This window comes from Pleurodeles waltl, chromosome 7 (genome assembly GCF_031143425.1).
Source record: "Pleurodeles waltl isolate 20211129_DDA chromosome 7, aPleWal1.hap1.20221129, whole genome shotgun sequence".
NCBI classification, from domain to species: Eukaryota; Metazoa; Chordata; class Amphibia; order Caudata; family Salamandridae; genus Pleurodeles; species Pleurodeles waltl.
In genome coordinates, this window is record NC_090446.1 from 709,892,649 (window position 1) to 709,911,532 (window position 18,884).

General features: G+C 44.9%; 1 long non-coding RNA gene across 1 annotated transcript; it reads right to left on the reverse strand.

The window, feature by feature from the left end:
- Positions 1–669: 669 nt before the first annotated feature.
- Positions 670–13,158, reverse strand: LOC138247309 (uncharacterized). The gene is made up of 3 exons (XR_011194428.1): positions 12,906–13,158; positions 11,053–11,097; positions 670–922 (listed from the first exon to the last, which is right to left on the reverse strand). It is a non-coding gene; the product is annotated as an uncharacterized lncRNA (long non-coding RNA).
- Positions 13,159–18,884: the final 5,726 nt, after the last annotated feature.

The following is an 18,884-nucleotide window of genomic DNA, read 5'->3' on the forward strand; positions in this document are numbered from 1 at the left end:
TGTGTAAAGGGCTACTTAAGTGGGTGGCACAATCAGTGCTGCAGGCCCATCAGTAGCATTTAAGTTACAGGCCCTGGGCATATGTAGTACACTCCACTAGGGACTTAAAAGTAAATTAAATTTACCAATTGGGTATATGCCAATGTTGTCATGTTTTGTGGAAAGAGTAAAAGCATTTTAGCACTGCTAGCAAAAGTGAAGTCAGCAAAACCAGGAGGTCTGAAGGCAAAAAGTTAGGGGGAACCATACCAAGAATGCCAGGTCTAACAAGGGGCATTACATTCTCTCACTGTCTTGTCCGAGGGTTGTTTGGGGGCCAGAGTAATGGCCCAGACTGGAATGCAGCCCTTTCTCAAATTGATTTTACCAGGCAGACGTTGTGTTGATTGTTCATGTACCCAGCAAATCCGGGTGCACTCATGATTGATGGGATTGATGGTTGATCTCTAGTCTGACCTTCATGAAGAACTCGTATTCAAGTAATGAAAAATCATGCAACCTCTCATAATGCTCCAGGATACCAGTACTGAGTCATCTCCTTCTTATTTGGCTTGACCCATGAAATAATTCGGCACTATTAAGACCCAATGCAACTACATGCTGGCATGCATCATTTGCTGATTTTTGAGGAGTGACAAACGTATAGTCAAGAAATTGTGTATCATTATTATTTATTGTTTATTTGTGGTTTTTATTTTTGCATTTTTATATAGCTCAAATTTGGCCCAATGGCATTACAGCACCTTTACATGTGCATCAGATGACATTACACAAGGTCAGAATCTTTTTTTTTTTAGGCACAAGGAGATTAAAGTGATCCGTCCAAAATCAGAGAACATTGAGTTAACATCAGTACTCCAACCTGGTTCCTTAGTTCCACAGTCAGCAGCTCTGGCAGTTAGGCCACATCTCTTCCCTGAGGCTGAAAAACAATATTTGTACTAAGTTAAAAATGAGAGAGCTCTGCTTTATCATCTCAAATGTATTCCTTCATTAAATGTGATCTCCATTTAGCACTCTAGACCTGTGTCACCGATACGGTGGGATGGTCCTTTTCTGATTGACCCATACCATGGAACACATGGACTGCTGACCTTCATAATGAGACTAATCAAACTGCTGGCAGAAAAACTCTGAAAGTGCCCCTCAAAAGCCTTCTGGTGTTGCTTCTTCAGCCAGGAAGTGCCCAAAACTGGCTTAAACTTTGGTGTGATACACAAGTTTCTCAATATCTCATTCTCGTGAAGTTTCTTTAGCAAACACCTTTTGATCAACATTTACTTTTTGACACATTGCCTGCTGTTGCTTTCTAGTGACACTCATAAAGCCATCATTTTATGTTGTTTTATGGCACTCTACAAATACTTGTTGCCTCCAAATGATGGAAACATTAGAGCCTATTCACCAAGGCATGTTGGGGTAGATATATTAAAACTCATGAAGAACTCTTTCATGAGCTCTGATAAACCTTTGTTATTGGATGTCAAAACATCTAAAATAGGAATACACTTGAAGCATTCAGGGACTATTCTTATAGAATTAGTGTAAATAGAAATACTGATGCCCGCATAGCACGTTCAGTAGGGAGGTGGATCTTTGAAGCTGGGTCACAAAGCCACATAGTAGAACATAAAAGGGTGCTCCAGCACTAGTACTTACCATAAATATTTTTGTGGCTTGACCACTCTGTCTCCATGAGCTTTCCCCAAAAGAAAACGTCACAAAATTGTCAGCTTTCAAAATAATTTGAATATGATCTCATCTAGGGCCAGATGTAGCAAATCAAAAATTTGCGACTCGCATTTTGCGAGTTGATGCAACTCGCAAAATGCGAGTCGCAAATTGGAATGCAGGGAAAAAAAACGTGCCGAAATAGCGACTCGCACCCAGACTCGCAACGCAGTGTGCGATTCCGCAGATTGCGAGGTCGCTTTTTGCGAGTGTGCAAAAAACGAACTCGCAATTAGCGAGTAGATGTTGCAAATTGCGATTACCTTGAAAATTGATTACAGGTGCAGCAGAACACTCCAGAAACCACTCCAGAACACTCTGGAAACACTTCCTGGCACATGATGATGACATCACAGCCAGGAAGTTTACTAATACACCTGGGAGGAGGCAGGAACACACCCTTTTATAACTGCCGAATTTCACACAGGACAAACAGCAGCTGCCATGGAGGGAACACCAAGGAAGAGGAAGCTGAATTTCTCTGAGAGGGAGCTGGAGGTGCTGACAGAGGAATGCTGTCAGCACTATGATGACTTGTTTGGGAGATCAGCCCTCAATGTTCCTGAAGCCACCAAGAAACAGCTGTGGCAGGACATACAGGACAAGATTAATTCCCTGGGGGTGAGCCATAGGACCATAGACGACATAAAGAAAAGGTGGTATGACCTCCGCTCCCGGACCAAGGAGAGGGTGGCTGAAAGGCTCCGGGAGATGAGAGGCACAGGAGGGGGACCATCGTCTGTGCCACCACCCACACCCCTGGAAGAAAGGGTGGAGGAAACCTTGGAGCAGGAGGCAGTGTCTGGATTTGGGGACCTGGACACCTCAGAGCCCAGCACATCAACCGGTGAGTACCATGTGATATGCCTGTACCCCTATCAATGCCATACCCCCACCCACCATGTACACAGGGGCATGCACAACCAAGATAGCTCCATTTCAGGGTAGCAAATGCCATAATGATGCATTATGGGAAATGTAGTCAAGTAGGCAGTTCATAGGCAAATGTTTATTATGAAGTGTGCAATAGATAGTAGACACTGACAGTCTGTTCCCCATGTCCCACAGGTCTCCAACAAGACACCACCAACACTCCAAGCAGCCAGGCCCATGAGGACACCTCAGGACCCGCCAGCACCCCCACCTGCACGGTCAGCAGCATCCCTGCAGTAGCCACACCTGCTGCAACAATTCCACAAGAGGCTGCCCCAGCAACAGGCAGGGATGAGACAGGTGGAAGCACAGGGCAGCCACCGCTGCGCAGGCGTCGCAGGTCCATACCATCAGGGCTGCAGTCTGCATCCGGGCTACTTCCTCCCAGCACCAGTGAGGCACATCTGCTGCGTGGTCAGCGCCTACAAAATAGAATTTTGGGGAGGATTAGTGGTGTGCTGCACCGCTTCGTGCGCAATAACCATGCCAGCATGCAGCACCTCAACACAAGGATGGACATGATTTGCAATAACACTGGGGACCTTGCCCTTGCCATGAGGGAACTGGCGGGAGGACTACTGGCCCAGGTCGAGGGTGGGCGGTGCAGAGATCGTCAGCTCATGCACAGACTGGACAGGATGGCCACATCCATCGGCAGGCTCGCCATGAACACCACAGGCCTGTCGAGGAGGACAGTTGGGCTGCAAGTGGAGATGGGCCATTTCGCTGGGGATGTGGCTAGGGGCCTGGGACGTCTGACCCACATTATAGAAATGATGGAGACACGGGAAATGTCGAGGGGCACAGGGGAAACACCCCAGGACAGTGAGGAGGGCTCGACAGTGAGCAGTGTCTCTGTCACTGACAGCAGGGTGCTCAGGAGTGGCAGGCAGAGCACCATGGAAGCACCAGGGACCAGCCAGGCTGGCAGGAGGGGCAGAAGGTCTTAGAGATCACCCTGGACCATAAAATGTGGCACATGACGTGAATGTGCCACATGCCTGGTTAGCATTTTCATGCCCATGGACAATCAGTACTTGTGAATAGTTTCATTAATGCACTAATAAAACAGTTATTTTTGTTCCACTTAACAAATGGAGTTTTTGGTCAATAGGTGAGTATGGTGGGAGTTGACACGTACCGTCCAAAATATTGTGTTGCAATGTGTTCCCGTCTCAGTCTGCCTTGATTAGCTATACTCCTATCCCCATGATGGCGATGTGGTTGTTCTTGCTCTTCATCATCAGGATCTGGGTCTGCAGGGGTGAGAGGTAGCCCACGTCGGGTGGCTATGTTGTGGAGGATGGCGCATGCGACCACAATTTTGAATGCGGTAATGGGGGTGTATTGGAGGGCACCTCCACTGCGGTGGAGGCATCTGAATCTTGCCTTCAGGAGTCCGAAGGTGCGCTCGATGAGGTTCCTGGTCCTCTTATGTGCACTGTTGTATTGCCTCTCTGAATCATTGCTGGGTGTTAAAAACGGAGTCATGATCCAAGGCCTAAGAGCATATGCACTGTCACCTGTTGGGCACAAAAGGTACACTGTTAGGAAGTCCAGATTGTCGTGCACAGTGACCTATGTGTATGTCTGCAAGTGTCTGTGGCTCTACCTAGGAGGTAACCGTCTCCGAATTCCCCACGTTCCAGGCGTTGATGTATCCCACTATGCCTAAAAATGTATGAGTCATGGGTACTGCCTGGAAACATAGCTACAATGTCCGTGATGACATAATGGGCGTCACAAACAACCTGAATAGTGAGTGAGTGGGTACACTTTCTGTTGCGGAAAAGGTGTTCTAGATTAGCAGGGGGGCATATTTGAATGTGTGTCCCATCTACACACCCTATGACATGGGGAAAGTGGGCAATGCGTTAAAAGTCGAGCTTGGTGCTGTTCATTTCTGCCTCATTCCTTGGTAAGTATATGAAGTGGGACATGTGCGTGACTAAGGCATCTAGGAAGGCCCTGAGGAACCTTGACACTGCACTTTGGGATACCCCACCTGCCACAGCAATGACCCCCTGATAGCTCCCTGAGGCCAAGAGGTGCAGTGAGCATAGCACTTGCACATGCGTAGGGATGGCGCAGCCACGCAGAGTCTGGTGTTCTAGCTGTGGTTTGAGTAAATCTATTAATTCTAGTATGGCTGCGCTGCTAAGGCGGTATTTGTCATTGATCTCTTCCTCAGTTTGCTGAAAAAGAGTCTGCCTTGTTCTATATATCTTCTCCTGTCTGTGGCCCCTCCTCCTCCTCTGCTGGGCTGCGTGGACTCTCCTTCTCACTGCTATCAGGTATATCTCCGCCATCTCGTGTAATCCAGATGCCTTCTGGGTCTCCTTTTATACTTTGGTAATGGTTACCACCTGCTCTGAGTTAGTGGTAAATGGGACATGCAAACTGGGCTTTTTGCGACTAGTCGCAATTTGCGAGTTGCAATTGCATAAGGTTTGCGACTCGCAAATTGCAACTTGGTATTTGCGGGTCGCAAAATGGGGTCGCAACGGATGCGAGTCGCAAACGGGTCCCATCGCTTTTTGCAAGTCGGAAATGGGCTTTTTGCATCCCATTTCCGATTTTGCACTGTCGCAAATAGCGATTCGGCCCGTTTGCGACTCGCAAAACTTTGCTACATCTGGCCCTTAGTGTTTTACACAACTTGTAGTAAAAGTTCATTCTTAATCTAATTGTACCACTTTACATTTACATGCACTGCAGAGGTAAATTCAGGTATAATGCCTCGATATGTTAATTCTACTATCACAGTTTTGAGACGCGATAATATACACACATTTACTCGCTATTTTCAATTTCACATGCACAGATTTACCACCAGCGACGGGTTGGTAGACACAGTTGCTCTGTACTGGGACTATTGATTACTGTAGTATTCCCACATCACTCTAAAACAGTCCTACCATATTTACACTGTTACTAGGGCATTCTAAGTGTGTGGTTAAGCAGGTCTTAAACACTATTTACCAGGAAATGTAAAGCATTCCTGCCTCCAATAGGCAATCAGAGCCATCAATGGAAAGAAGAGTTCTTTTTTTTTATTTAATTTTTTATCAGGTTCCACCATGATAACAGGAGAGTAAAAAAAAAGAAAGCATTGCAATTCGAAACTTGTCTTAAATAACTTCCCCAATGGTTCCCAGAAAGAAAGCACTAGGCAGATACAATGAGACTGAGTAGCTACGCAAATTCATTCAATAGGTGATTTAACCTAAAGCAGATTTACCCATGATTGTCTAAAAAGAATTCACCCCAGATCAGGGAGAACTTTTTACCACTTCTTATTCTTGTAGCATTTCTCATTTCCTCATTTCTGACTTGCATCATTTTGCTCAGCCATTCTTGAGGGGTGGGAGATAACTCAGATCGCCAATTTCTTAACAGGAGAGATCTGGTGACCAAAGTGGCGATAAAAACGAGTTTCTCCCACCTAGAAGTTAGCCTTGCCTCGGGGTCGAATCCAAGCACATCAACTGAATACTGGGAGTTATAATAACCTGAGCCATAGTTGTTAGCATCTTGAATATTCCATCCCAGTATTCCTGTATACATCGACAAGTCCCAATCCCATGTATCCAACCCGCCACCCCTACTGCCTTACATCGAAAACAGAGATCAGGGCAGCTGGGCACCACACGGGATATGGCTTGCGGGGTTCGATATAATAGCCATTTGCTGAAAAATATCATTCGATGCCAGTTCGCACCTCTGAGTACTGAAAAATGTAAATGATTAATTCTCTCCCAGCACTCGCTTGAAAGGTCGAGGTTCTCCTGGCGAGTCCAATTTCTTTGTGCCTTTGCCCCGAGGTCGACCTTATCCCTGCCTAGCAGTAGGCTTCTCCACGCACCCGCACGCCTTATCCCAGGGGGATCCACCAATTTGCCAACTAACGCCTGAGCATTACTGATTAATTTGATATCCAAATCCCTTAGACTGTGTAGCATAGTATTATAGGATCCCAACAAAAGAAAATCATTTTTGACAACCATCTGGATGTTTAAGGGAATTTCCCACTTGTCACTGATGCGAAAATCCCCGATTTTACTAAATCCTGCATGCTCCCATCTCCTTACTAAGTCTGAATTGAGCTGAGCGCCAGAGCGTAGCGTGAACTGTGTGAGAGGGGTGTAGAAATGCAAATATGGGATTGAATATCTTCTAAAAGAATCAGATTTTCTCTTCAGGAGCCATTTAAGAATTTTATAGCAAACTTTTTTTGGGAGATTTCACCAAAAGTGCTGGATTCAGAATATCGTGCTCCCTGCATACTAATTCACGAAAGTCATTAGAGAATAAACAACCTACAGATTGATCTGCTTTAAAACTAGTGAGATAATGCGCAAAAAAGGCAAAGTAATAATCTTTAAAATTAGGCAAAGCTAACCCCCCCTTTTCTTTATCCGCATGTAATGTGCTTAATGCGGCTCGTGCCTTCTGATTTTGCCAAAAAAATGGGCGAAACATAGACTCCGATAAAAAAAAAAAAATTGTATTAAAACACACAGGATGGCCGAGAACTGAAAGTTAAATAATGGTAATACTGACATTTTGATCAATGCAATTCGACCTTATATAGAAAGGGGGAGAGACCCCCATCGAGCAAGCAAAGCCTGAGTTTGCGAGAGCAACAGGCGTAATTAAGGTCATACAGGTCTCCTATATCATCTGAAAAGTTAATCCCAAGGTATCTCTTTGGCATAACATTCACACAATGGCTTAATTCGGGGAGCAGTTTAATAGAAGAAGTGTCACACAGAATAATATCGGTCTTACTCATATTAATCTTGTAGCCACCAATTTGCAAATTCGGCGAACACATTAAAAGCCGCTTCCTGGGAAGTGCGCTCTTCATCTAAAAACATAATGATATAATCAGCATAGAGTTTAATCTTCCCCATTGACTTCAAAGGGGGTTGAATCTAATTATTTTGTCTGATTTTAATGGCTAAGGGCTCAATGAAAAGAGCAAAAAGTATGGGGGATAAAGGGCAACCCTGCTGAGTCCCACGTTGTACTTGAAGTTGATCAACACACGCAGAATTAATAATAATATAGGCTTCAGAGTTTGAATACAACCTTTGAATTAATGCAGAGACCTGAGAGGGCACCTTATAGCTAGACAGTACTGCAAAGAGTGTATCCCATACAACCAAATCAAATGCCCTTTCCGCATCTAATGAAAGAACGATGGCAGAAATTTTATTAGAAGTGAAATAATCAAGAGCCTCGACCAAGAAGTGCGTATTAGTTGCAAGTTGCCGACAAGCATGGACACCTGTTTTGATCGGGATGCACCAATTTATTGATGACCCCGTTGAGCCTATTAGCCAAAAGTTTTGTAATAATTTTATAATCCTTATTTAGCAAAGAAATTGGACAATATGCATTAGGATCTTCCCTGTCCTTATTCTTTTTGGGAAAACTAACCACATTCCCTGAGTGCCAAGAATTGTGAATCTGTTCGCCCTTAAGCAGGCCATTAATTAAAGACCAAAAATCGTCAATGAATGCTTTAATGAAACCTTTATAAAATTCAGCGGGAAAGCCATCAGGTCCACAAGCCTTCCCCGTGGGGAGGTTCTTGACAACCTCAAGGAGTTCTAACTTCGCAAATGGCCGTATTAGAGCATTGCTGTCTTCTTCTGTAAGACTAGGAATATCCAGTTTCCCCAAGAATTCCTTAATGGTCCATTGGTCAATATCGGTAGCATGGCTGTAAATTCGCCTATAATGCTGTACCGTAATTTCATCCACAGCACTGGGGTCAATATGTCTAATCCCCGGTGACAGGGCATTTCAATGCACGTATCATATTTCCAGCAATTTGTTCCCGAGCTTGCCATGCTAAGAATTTGCCTGTGAAGTTACTCTCTTCATATACCTTTTGTCTATAAGTCTGATATCCTATATCAACCTTCTTGAGAAAATTGTTGGCCAGTGCCTTTTCAGCTAATTCAAAAGACTGTCTATTGTTTTCCGTAGGGGCATGTAGGTAAGCAGTTAAACACCTTTGCACTGCCTCTTCCAGAGCACTGGTTTGTTGTCTCTATGAAGGTTTGTCTGTTGCTTCCTTGGTGATTACCAAGCCCCTGAAAAAGGCCTTAAACGAATCCCAGAGAATAGCCGGAGTTAAACATCCCTGATTACGTTTGAAAAATTCACTTATTTTGTCCTTAGAAATCTGTACCCATCCCTCATCTTGAAGAAGCTGTTGGTTAAAGACCCACCTTCTAGTCTGAAGCTTGGGGACTTCCGAAAAAAGAGGCACTTCCAGCACCAGGGAGGCATGGTCAGATAAGCCAGAGTGCCGCACCGACTGAGTCTTGAAGCGCAATGCTTTAGATATCAGAAACAAATCAATGCGAGAGGCGCTTTTGAACTGGGTTGAGATGCACGTATATTCTCTCTCGTTTGGGGCGCTCATTCTCCAAGGATCACAGAGCATCAACACTTTGGCATAGTCTTTAAAGATTTTGGCAACTCTAGGTTTATGCTGTTTCTTACCCCTAACAATGGTATCCAAAATTGGATCCTGAAAAAAGTTAAAATCCCCTCCAATAATAATTTTACCCGATAGTTGCAAAAGGGATTGAAACAATCCTACATAGGGAACTGGGTCATCTAGTAAGGATGTATAAAAGCTAACAAAGATAAATCTTTCTTTAGCAATTAAACAGTGCATCCAGCACCATGGCCCTTCGGGATCGCAAAGAAAATCAAGCGCCTGAGCATTGAGGCCTCTAGGTAGAAAGACCACCACGCCTCTATGGGCTGCTGGGGCTGCGGCAACCACCTTACAATCTGCAAACTTTTTAAACATGTGGAAGCCTGCAACTTTTTTAACTGGGATATGAGTTTCCAGTAAAAGAATAACCAAGGGATTTAGGGCAGTTACCCTCTCTTCAATTACAGACCTTTTCCTCCGATTATTTAAACCGTTGACATTCCAGGAAACTATTCTTAATGAGAAGTTCAACCTTGCCATTGAGTTCTCATAGAAGATCGCAGAGGAAGTAAATGATCTGAACCCACCAGGGAATTCGAGCCTTGGCCTGGTCCAATTAATATCACCCCCTTTATAACCTTAATTGTTCTGAAATACGCATAGCTACGATTTAGTGTGGAAAGCCAGGATCCTGAACCCCTTGCCAACCCTCCCAACACCCACCCTCAACCCCCGCCCCAACCCTTGGGTGGCCGAAACCTGGGGCCCTCCCATCTGAGCAATCCGGGGCCACCCCGACCCCCTGACTCCATCCTTCCTTAATCGGGTGCCTTGGCATGGCACCCTACACCATAGACTCCAAAAGGACTGGAATATAAGTACCATAGTGACGCATTTGATTTAAACTCTGTGAAATCCACCTTTCTGAAGCAACGTTTCCCCTCCCAGTGCATAGTCTATCCTCCTCTCCCCCTCTCCTAATCATATTTCACCCTGTGACGGGTCGGACCGGGCCGACCCACACACGAGGAGGACTTGTGCTGTCGCTGCCATGAACAGCACAGAAGCGTCCCAGGGAGCTGTTCTCTCGATTGGCTCCCTGCCAGAACCGCGCGACTCGGACCACAGTTAAAGGAGTGGGACCGCCCACTCATGGGGAAAGAGGAAGGATTCCGTGGTGGAGACCGAAGGAGACGGACAGGGAATCGAGAGAAGAATAGTGGAGGACGAGGAACGAGGACGATCCAGAAGACGCCAGGACCTGTCTCCGACAGCCTGGAGAGGAGCCGGAGTCCGGAGTCGTGTGGACTCAACCTCGTGAAGAGAATCACTGGCCCGGGGGAGCATACGAATGAGCCTGCCACGCTTCAGGAGAAGCGTGGCCAAGCCAGGTACGGGAACTCGGGACGGGGAGGAAGGAGCGGGAAGAGGGAGGAGGATGGGGGAAGGAAATCACAGGTACTGCACAAAAGGGGGTGAGGGAAGGAAACCACGGGTACTGCACAAAAGGGGAAGGGCGTGAGGAATCAAATAAACAGTAGCACGGGAACGAGGCATACAGAGAACCAAGGAGCTGAGCTTAGGAAATAATAAGAGAGGGAAGAAAAAAGACAAGGAACCGACCTAAGAGGAAGGAAGGAAAGAACAGTAGCGAGACGTATATATTACATATAGAGCAGACCAAGAAAAGGAGAGGAAATAAGACGTATACGAGGGAGAAAAGAGAAAAGAAAAGAAAGAAGCTCGCCAGCCCAGGACAGAGAGATAATAAAGGGAATACTAAGGGACCACAGGCATAACCAAAAGGCTGAAAGGACAGAGAGTGGAAGAAGCTCACAAATAGAGAAATCCACGTGTTAAAGACAGAAGAGTGGAGAGGAGTAGTAGAGAGGAAAGAAATAAAAGAAGGGTAAACAAACACTTACCACACCTATTTCTTCTTCTATCCCCACACGCTTCCCGCGAGGCCCCTGGAAGAGGAAGAAAGAAGAAGACGAGATCATTGGGAAGAAGAGCAAAGAGAGTCACCAATACCTACCTACAAGCCAACCACCCACAACCCCGTTGAACTTGTATAAAGAGTAATAAAAGCACTTTACGTATCACTCAAACCGGGCAGTCTGGTGTATTCGTTCGGCCAACCTGGTACACCCCCATCCCCCTACCCCCTCCCTCTGCCCAGACTGCTTCTGAATTGAATGCAACTAAGTCTTAGCAGCATCAACTGTATGAATTAAATTAGAATGTCCCTGAAAAAGCACTTTAAGTTTAGATTGCTGTGCAAGTCCTGCAAAAATCACCAAAATTGACGAGAATAGTTTGAGGATACTTTGCATGAGGTGGCTGTACTGCAGGGACCCGATGGGCCCGCATGATGGTAAGATCTAAATGTTTATCCGCTGGTTCTGAGAGAACATGATGCAGGATAAGATCCGTGATCAAGTTTTTGACAGTCTGTCCATTTCTGCGCCCTTCAGGGATTCGTGTAAATCTCAAGTTTGATCTGCATGAGGAATTCTCTGCATCATCTAGCTGGATCTGTAAGTCTAACAAATCTGCTTGACATTTTGCCACTGACGGTTCCACAGAGAAGTGAGCATCCTCCAGGTTAGATACTCGTTGTTCAACCGCCTTGATGCGGAAGTTAAGTTGCTGTATATTACTCGAAATTAAATTCAATTGCGATTCCGTTCTCTGATTTGCCTAATTTTGCGAAATTTTCAAAGCTTTTAACTCAGATAAGATCTGAAGGAGCAAACTTTCTGAGGGGATTTCGGAGCTTGCCTTGTCTCTGGGTGCATGAGAAAACAAGCCCACTTGTAAGTTCAACTGATCTTGGGCCAATTCAGAGGGTCCATTAACGGAGGAGTTCGGGGGGGGGCCCGGCTGTAGTGCTGTAGTGCTCATCCCTGATGCAGAAATTGACTTGCAGGACTCACGGGATAGATCAAGTAGGGAGCTGTTTGCCTGAGGAGCTGAGGCAGAGTCACTAATCAGTGCAGGAAGACCGCCCTTTTGGCCCTTCACCAGTCCACCAAACAGAGGATACAGTAGCTTGGAGCCTGCACCCGTATCCAGAGCCTGGCTGTGAATAACTTCGGAGTTACAGCTCAAGGCTGATTGGTTCAGAGGTGGGCTAACTTTATTAGTTGACTGCTAATTTAAATCCAAGTCCAAGTCCGAGTTTCTATCCTCTTCAAGTGGAGAGTCAGAACCAGAATTTTGACCCCACAAGCTAGTCATAGAGGGCGGTAAGCTGTGAGGGGAAGTATCCCTAAGAGCTAAGTCGATGGTCGGCGGAGGAGCGATATTTAAAGATAAATCCATATTCAGGTGATTGTCGGATGGGGCTGGGCGCTTTGTTTTTAGCAGTGTGAGCAGCTTTAGGAGCCTTAGAGGCAGGGCGTCCTTTTTCCTGGAGATAGTGCGGAGATTGGGGCATTATACAGCGCTTCTCCTTACCCTTGCCCTTACAAGCAACATGCAGCCCCCTTTCTCTCCCCCCTATGCAGCAGACTTCTGGAAAAGAAACTGGCCTTGTGCCAGATTTGTGCTAGAAAAAAGTTTTTGCGGGGGCAGTGTCCTCTTAACCAACGCTTTCCAGGACTCACAATGTGCTAAAAATGTACAAATATTTACTGCACTAGAACCTCACCAGGCAGTGCTCACAGCAGTGTAACTTATTTCAGATGTTATGTTTGAAAGAGTGGGAAAAAAAGAAAAAAGTGAAACTTTCCTCAGTGAAAAAGAATATTGCAGTCCGTAGCCCCCACCTCACCTCCGTTTCCTGTCCTCCTCTCCTCAGGGCAGGACTCCAAACATGCAGTGTCAAGCCTCTTTAAAGCGGATTCCACCGACAGCCAAAGTATCCGAGGTCACAATATCGGAGGGACAGTTCTCAAATTCTCTCCAAATGGCGAAAAACGGGGGGAGCGCGATCGGAAGCCTCATAGGCACTAGGTGAACTTCAAACTCTCTTTCCGCGTTCAGTAACGCGGGGCCACCATAAGCACGTCTGTCTCCTAGCGCGTATCCTTCCCGAGCACGTGGTTAGCTGCGGAGCATGACGGGAGCTCCTACGCGGCACTCGCGTGGAAAGAAGAGTTCAACTGCAAATAATTCTGTTTTTTCTGTGCGTTTAGTCCATCAGAGGCAAACAGAGCAGGCTTGTGTGTGCACCAGTGCAGCTTAGGGCAGTTGGTAAATGCTTACGTCAAACTTCCCAGAGAGGGGAATTCAGTGCAGAATTCAGCCCAGTAATTCTGAGTCCACAAATGAAGCTAGAACAAGCAGGAGAGACAGACATTTTAGTGACAGAGCGAAAGCGCGCAACAGTGGCTCATGGTTTGCATTACTTTCAAATAACCAACAATGGCAAGTGACCTGCTGCGGCTGTATGTTGGAATATCTTTGAAAACATGTTTTCTGAAATAGGAAATATGTTTTCTGTATAGGTAATAGGTAAATATCGTTTGCAATAATATTGTCATATTAGGTGTATACTTTCTATTTTTGTCAGACAATGTTTACCATAGCCTCTGTCAGTCAGTCAACAATCTTTATTCCATCAACTTGTGATTATAAAAGAATCATAAAAACATTAACATATAGTCTCTGTCGCTAGAAAGCATAAAAAAAATACAGACCATTATGTGCAATATTGGACTTTAATATCTAAGAATGTAGACTAGCATTATTTTATCCAGAGCGAGGAATGACAGTGCTTTCTAAAAGCTCTTTGCTTTTCACTGTAATAACATGATCTATTGCTGGAGCATTTTGAATGCTCCAATTTGAACCCAATGAACCTTTGGGTCTATGCAAAGGAGTTTAATTAGAGAGTTAGGAGACAATTCATCAACATTTATTTCACAGTGTAACCAATTTGGTCACACAATGAAAACCCAAATCAGAAATCAAGTTGAAGGATTTTATTACAACAACTTAACACTCAGGTTAATATAAACAAGTATCAACAATACACTGTAAAGAAACAAAATAAATAACCACAGGGTAACCAAATCATCTGAAGAAGTTTAGAAGAGTTAGCATAAGGCAAATTAACAAGTCTGTAACTGAGATACAAATTATAAGAAAACGTATCTGATGCTCAGAAAACAAGTGGCAGTCTATTCTCTTACATATTAGAGCAAGTCAAAATCCTCTTTCTAAGTAAACTATGGGCAAGCAGGAATCCTCCTACCTCCTAAGCGAATTCAAGAACCAAATCTAACTAAAAGGCATAATGGTAAAAAGTAAGAAACAAAAATAGGATGAAAACAATTTGGAAAAATGGAATGAAGGTGAAAGGAAAAATAAAATAAAAGGGAAGGTGTCAGTATTTCAGAAGCTCGGTCAAGAGTCTTCTTTGAGAATCAAGTGTAAGTCTAAGACACACTCAGCAAAGTTTGGTTAATAAGGGGAAAATCACAGGTCTGTACCTCTCAAAGTCCAAAGGAATCTGCTCTGCTCTCAATCAGTGAAAGCCTAATTAATAACACAACTTCAGAATTTAACATTGTAGGTGATGACACCATCACATGGTCATGATTTTCTCTTGTCCCATGGTTTAATTTGAAACATTACTGTGTGATCCCAAGGCAACCCAGAGAAGGTTGCTGTCCTTGGTCTTCTAAACATCTTTGGCAACATCCATGTTGTCTCAACCCATCCTGCCCTACCAGACCCCGCCCCTAAAATCATCACAAGCAGTTAGAGGGTCCCCATTAGACTTCAGGTTGTCTCTTGTTTATGAGATTCACTGATCAGCACCTCCAGAACCGCTCGTGGGCCATGGTTTCGGGGTTGGGTCGTAGGCTTCTAGATGTGATCACCTTCTCTGCCATCTGGAGCGCTTCGTGGCTTTTCGATCCCTGGGGGTATTCTTAGCATTAGCATCAGTGTTGTCCTCAATCCCCAGCACCTCACAGGTAGCAGCCAAGGATCGAATCTGGTGAAGTTTTCTGTCCCAGCAAAAGTCAATCCAGAATGGATGCCCCCAGAAGTAGGGAATACCCCTCGCCCAGAGATAGGTAGTCACTGGGCGGAACTGCCGCCTCTATTGAATTGAGTGTTGAGAGATCCTGGTAAAGTCTAAAATGTGTGACATGTGACCTGCAGGGCTTTGCGTAGAATCCATTCTTTGAGTGGAAAAACATAGACGCAAACCAGGATGCCAGCACTATGTCAGTTTCTGGAGCCCTTATTGTTCTGTCTGCAAAGACCCAAAAAAGAGTTCAGACAACGTCCTATTGAGTATATTGCGACCCACGCCTTGGTATCTTAACAGTTCTGGGAGGCTTTAATTATCATGGAAAAGGCTCCCAAAATGAGGAGCTTGCCCAGCTCACCGCAGTCTTAGCCACTCTTGGCCCATATCAGAAAGATAATGGACCAACCCATGCTGCTGGACATACTCTAAATTTAATCTTTACAAACTCAATATCTTTGACTTGTGAAGTTCCTCAGTCTTTACTCTGGACAGATGACTCCATAATTAATTTCCAGATTCCAAATGCGATCAGAACTACAAAACAAGTTGAAGCAAATATGGCAAGGCATTGGAAGAAAGTTACCCCTGGCTCTTTTGGTAAATCCACTATAATGTCTGTAGTATATATAGATCTTTTGTTATCAGGGTATCATTAACCTTTAAATCCAGCAATCAATAAGATAGTCTCCTTTAAACTTTCTTCTTTAACAAAACATGGTTCTCACAGGCTCTGGTATACAACAGAATTGCAAACAGGAAAAGCTATGTGTAAAAAGTTGGAGAGGCGGTGGCATCTGCTAACTAATCCATCTTGTAAGGAGACCAACATATAGAGCATCCTTAACTGTAAGAAAACTGGTATCTTTGCAGATGCCCCTCATTTTTTGCCCCCATTTGGACTCCTAGATGCTGCTTGTTCAACTTTGACAGTGCACTAGGACATGCTAACCAGCCCCAGAGTATCTTTTATTTCCCTAAATTAATTGTTGGCATGGTAAATTCCTGATTGGCAGAACTTTACCCCCTTGTAAGCCCATAGTAAATGGTATCCAGGGTACCCAGGGCATAGGTGGTTAAGTAGTGCCCAGGGCTGCAGCACTAGTTTGTACCACCCTAGGTGACACAAGCATACTACTGATGCAGGCCGGCTGTGGCAGACTGCCAGAGCAGTGCAAACTGCTTGAGTCCAACAGTGCCATCACCAAGAGTGGGACAGTCCCATACACTACTTTATATGTATGTCAGACACCCTTAAGGAAGGCCTCTACAGCCCAGGAGGCTAGGTGCATTATAATTAAGATACAGACATATAAGAACAAGCTTATATGTCTATATAACGTCCTTTCCATTAAGGTACAGTATAAGTGTTGGCCGGTCCATAGGATATTTTCATAGGATCCTTTGTGCTCTGGCCGAGTAACCCACGCTTTTTCTGTGACGTTCTGCCAGACTGCCTGGGTGCTCAAAGAGGTCAGAAAGATAAGGCTGAGGCAAGAAGGAGGTCACACCTCCCGCCTGTCATCCAGGCTAGTGAATTGTGCCATCAGGGCGGTGAGCTTCAAAGGCTTCAGCACCCATGATATCCAGCAGCACTGTCCTCCAGTGAGGAAATAGCCCTCCCCCTGACCCCAGGCACATTTGCTCATGGACTGGTGGGAAAATTAGATATGCAGAACTGTGTACACCCCTAGCAGACTGACCACACCTCTAGGGTGAGCAGCCTGGTCTCTGCACTCAATTTTGATCTCTGCCATCTTAGGAATGGTAGAATAGAGGGTTCTGGGTAGCTAAATGTGACCTGCCCTACTGGATGTGGTCAACTCAGGGACGGATTGGCTGTAGAAGCTAGCTGCCCATTGGCCACTAGTCTCCACACCCCTAGCTCCCTAAATCCAGGATTTAAGGGACACTCCTGACACCAGAACCTCAAACCTGATTGATCAACTTCAAAGAAGGACCAAGAGAAGCTCTGCATCTATGATAACCGCACTCTGCCCATTGCTCGAAAGCAAAAGGTGGAAACACTGTGGAAACACTGTCCCTGAGGCAGCAGATTGGGAACTGCATGATTGACCTTCATCCTTCGCTGAAACTCATCACTCCTGACCAGACGGACACCTGGGGAAGGCAGAACACCTTCAGTCTCCCCAAGACTGGTGGCACCAGTCTCCTGCACACTGCAAGTAAACATGACAGCAGGATACTAAGTTTCACCGGCCACTGGGCCGCTGTGAGATAGTCGAAAACCAAGTGGTCCAGTGTCTTCTGTGAGTCATAGTCCAGTCTGCCTCCGGGTTTCAGGCCGCAACCTCACCTCCTTGGACCCTGGTACCTTCCAAAAGGATTCCTACACCTTTACTGCTGCCAAGGTTTTCTGTTTGCTAGCATGATAACTAACCGCTTCACTTGATGCTGCAGATGCAGGGCACAGTGTGCAACCTGCTTCTCACATCCATCTGCAACTAAGCCCCAGCTGAGATTTTGTAACCCCCTTGCCAGCATTGTCGTGCTAGTAGTAAAATCAGCACCAGCGTGAGCTCCTTTCAGCACCACAGACAGCCAGAACAACTCTGCATCTTGACCCTAGGGACCTGGTAGAAGTAAACTGACTGTTGTGGCCAGGTCCCAGGGTCCGCACAACCTTAACCCTGTAAGGGTTCCCGCATCTTAAAGTCTAAGTGATCATTGTCACTAGTGGCATCTCTGCCATTGACTACAACTTGAGTCCTGTTCAGCACCATGGACAGCCAGGACAACTCTGTAACCAGATGCCCCAGACCAGTTAAAACTGCTTTGACTGTCATGATCTGGTCCTAGTTACTGCGCTACCTTAACTCCCCAAGGGTTTCATGCAACTCATCTTTTAAGTGCATTTTTGCAGTATATGATATTTTGCCATTGACTTCAATGTGACATTTAAATACCATTTCTTCAGTAAGTTTCTATTACTTCTAAAACTGATATCTCTACTGTATCAATTCTGTTGGTTTTGATGTCAAAATTTATATAAAAATAAGCTCTATTTTTATAAATTGGTGTCAGATTTCTTTTGAGTTGTGTCAATTACTTATCATCCAGGTTTTTACTGTAAAAATACTTAACACATGTTCCTCTAAGTAAAGCATAACTCTTCTTTGCCACCTTGCCAGGACTGATTTAAGGATTTACTAGTGTGTATCCAAGGAACATCTTTGGGGTTTTGTGAAAGCATTACATGTTGATGACTAACCCCCACACCACATAAAATGCCACTTTCCCACATTAACAATGTACTGCCATAATATAAAAAAAAAACAGGAAGTCTTATATTTCTAATGAACTCAGTCAAGCCTGTAAATCCTCTAAATAGGTATTCAAAGTGCTTAACTCCTTAATTAATCCTCATGCATGTTCCCAAAGCACACAGGCATCCCAAGCACTGTGATTCTCTCACCAATCACTTTGAAGAACAAAATCAATGTGATTTATCAAACGTTCCTAACTCAGTGTGTGATCAGTGTAATCCTAATTCACTGTCCTCAAACTGTACCGCCAGTATGGATAAGTTCACTGTTTTAAAACTGAACTAAGGAAGGGCGTGACTTAGCCAAATCTGTATCTTGCCTACACATTTCCCCCAGCACCCACCAAGATGTAGGCAGCTTTATCAAACCAGCTTGCCACTGCTGTTTGTTCCTTATTTAATCTATGTGTTAATTGTGGGAACATTTGCTTAACTTGGAAAGCAGAGCAGATCATGCCAATCCAAAAGAAGGCCAATTTGTC